The following is a 3,103-nucleotide window of genomic DNA, read 5'->3' as shown; positions in this document are numbered from 1 at the left end:
GTGTCTAAATATCATCTAGTTCTATCCCAGGGAAGAGGGCTGTTGCCTACACAGACGACAAGACACAAAACGCTCAACTGTGCAAAACACGCATAAGGACATCAGTCAGGAGGAACAAGGTAAAGTGTTTTTTCTTCTTCACCATGGTCATGTAGTTTCACTCCAAGCACTGTCATATGAAATAACTGTGGAAACGACCTCCCCAACATTTTGGGTTGTTGCATTTTGCATCAATGAATTTTAACCTTTTCTTTTAGACATTAAGAGGAAGGACACATTCAACCTTGGTAGAGATTCAGTTGTTCTATGAGATGTCAAGGTGAGAATTAACCACTTCAGGGATAAGTCAATCCACATAACTGAAAAAGGGGCAATGAACAGGATATGGGGATTTTGCTAGTTATAAAGTACAATAATCATCATTACATGATCTAAGACTACTGAAGTATAAGCTGTGTCCCTGACTGATTAATTAGCAAATTCATCTTTGTAGAGTGCAGCTACTATCTATTCAGTGGCATTTCCTTAAAACAATTGTATTCCCACATTCTGAATATGGAGTGAGATCATGTAGAGAATGTTGGACTTGTAATAACTAATTGAAGGATAATAATAATCAACGAAAGTGCTTAAAAGTATCAACAAATGCCTTCAAAGTACTTGACACGTACTTTGCTTTCAAAAGTGAAACATAATTAATGCTTACGTAAGATTTCTCTTGACTTCTCAGGAGCATACTAACTCCAAGGACAAGTAACATCACAAACCATTATTTAAGTGCTGATGTTGGAGCTGCAATACTACTACCAAGACAAAAAATGATACAGGTAACACCGCTTTCAGATTTCTAAGAATTGCTAAAATAGTATGTTTACAGAGCATTCAGAGTTGAGAATATGACAAGTTCCTACCATCTCAAACACTGCCAATCTAGAACAAAAAGAAAGTACTTGAACGCCTGCAGTAATCGAACACAAACCAGAACATATCAGTGCATGACAAAGAAATGTAGTCACAAAATGATTCTACCCTTTCAAGTCCCAAAAAGGACCGAGGAACTTACCGGAGGCGATACCTGGATTTCAAACAGAGTACAATGTAGCCACTGTAGGGGAGAAGATCACAGAGAGCTCTTCTCAGATTGCTCAGAGTCAGCCCCAAAACCCTGTCCTGACTGAAGCAGACAAAGTGGTCAAACAGGTAGGTAGAAATGAGTAAGGAACAGAGAGTATGGTTATTCTTGCATTGTTTTGTTTGTCTGTCAAAGAAAAGAGTGCTTCTGACTTTTGTCAATGTTCATCTTTATTTTAGGAGAAGAACAAACGGTGGTATCACACTTTGCTCAAGTGTATGATACCATGTGTGTACAGCAGACATCACCAAAGGAACAGGAGACACCTGAGTAGAGAACAAGAATATGAAAAGACTGATGAAAAAAAGCACCAGGAGAAATCCATTGAATATGGACAATCTCGTCCACTATTTCAATGAAAAGTTTCAGTGTTGTTTTTAGTGTCGTCGTATTGCATACATTTAAAACAATGTGTCTTGTTTAATGAACAATTTGATTTACTTTAGTAAAAAGTGTTGTTTACTGTAGTCCTAGCATGGATGCAATTGTTAGAAAAAACTTGAATGAAAAACTGAATGTTTCATACAATATGGGTTTGTGTTAACCCACACACCTAAGTGAAATGTTTGATTACGTTTACAAGACATAACACATAGTTCAGTTGAGTGTGAAAGGGAACAACAGAGAAAGTCACAAACAAAACATTTGTGAAGGACTTGATGAATGTTTTTTCTTTAGAAATGACAAAAAATAAAGAATTTTTCAACAAGATGTCTTTCTATAGCGAGTTTCATTTGAGATAGTCTTTTCTTAGAAGTGCAAGAGTGGTATTCCCTACAACTTATTCCCCAATTTGATCATTCTCAGAAATTAGGAGACGGAAACCACACCTACTGTAATATTAGACCTTGTAACAAGGCAACTAGGTTTCAATGGCTTAAAAGGTGCATAAAGAGGCTCATGTATAATGACCTCCAGTGTCCCACAGGTTTCCCAAATCATTTCTTAGAGTATGGAAAAAGAGGAAATAAAGTGTCTACAGAAAGCGTATACCCCCTTGAACTTTGTTCAGTTTGTTGCGCCAGTGCCAGAGTTTCATGCAATTAAATGAGGACCTCTATCTCACACCACATATGTTATACTTTCAATGGGAATAAAGGAAATATTACAATTGTATACATTTTCACCCACATGTTAATATTTTGTAGAAGCCCTTTTCACAGCAATTTCAGCTGTGAGTCTGTTGGTAATGGGCTCCACCACCTCTGCACCAACAAGATTTGATAATATTTGAGAATTTCAGAAGTCTGTCTGGTTTAGCTGAAGAATCAGCTAAGGTAAGTTTCAGGAAGAGCATCTGATTTCTTTCAATAAAGCAGAACAGAGAAAAAACACACAATACAAAATCATGAGAATTTGTATCCATATGACACTTTGACTCGAATACTTTTATCAGACCTACACAGAGTATATACTGTACACACTTTTTCAGCCCAGGTTTATACATTTGGAACTGCCATTTGTAGGTGTTTTTGTGTCTTAGCTCAACACTGTGAAACCTGTAGTTACAAACATGGAGGATGAAGACATGAAGACATATATTGTACCTCTGACCGGCCTACCTTCCAAGAGGTGAAAGATGAAACTTTTCCTTTATCGTCAACTCAGTGAATGTCTTTAAACTTTCGAAAACTGTAACAAAGAATAAGTTAAAAAACTTATTTTCATTGGACCCACAGAAAAGTCAAAGTTGTCCATAGAAATGCCCGTCTAAATCAGAAATCTACAGCACAAAGGCAGTGGCCTTTCGGGACATAAAAATGAAATCAGACTTTACTCAGACGAATTGCCCTTGGTCACGGACATCTTGCTATCAGTCACTACAAAGATGTTTTCTCTCGTGCCATGGCTTGCCTGACTTGCTTCTTCTGCTGGATGGCTTCTTGTCGCTGGTCAGGATCGACAGCCAGCATGTCCTGGAGCAGTGTCCTTAGCTCCGTGCTTATGGCTCTATTTACTTTCAGGGGGATG

The 3,103-nt window shown here is 37.8% G+C and overlaps 1 long non-coding RNA gene across 1 annotated transcript; it reads left to right on the top strand.

Moving 5' to 3' along the window:
- The first annotated feature begins 237 nt into the window (after nt 1-237).
- On the top strand, nt 238-1,097 carry LOC138236031 (uncharacterized). Its single transcript, XR_011188434.1, has 3 exons — nt 238-319; nt 731-827; nt 1,039-1,097. It is a non-coding gene; the product is annotated as an uncharacterized lncRNA (long non-coding RNA).
- Nucleotides 1,098-3,103: the final 2,006 nt, after the last annotated feature.

This window comes from Lepisosteus oculatus, unplaced genomic scaffold (assembly GCF_040954835.1).
Source record: "Lepisosteus oculatus isolate fLepOcu1 unplaced genomic scaffold, fLepOcu1.hap2 HAP2_SCAFFOLD_86, whole genome shotgun sequence".
Taxonomy (NCBI): Eukaryota; Metazoa; Chordata; class Actinopteri; order Semionotiformes; family Lepisosteidae; genus Lepisosteus; species Lepisosteus oculatus.
Note: the sequence above shows the minus strand (reverse complement) of the source record. Positions and strands in the feature narration are given on the sequence as shown.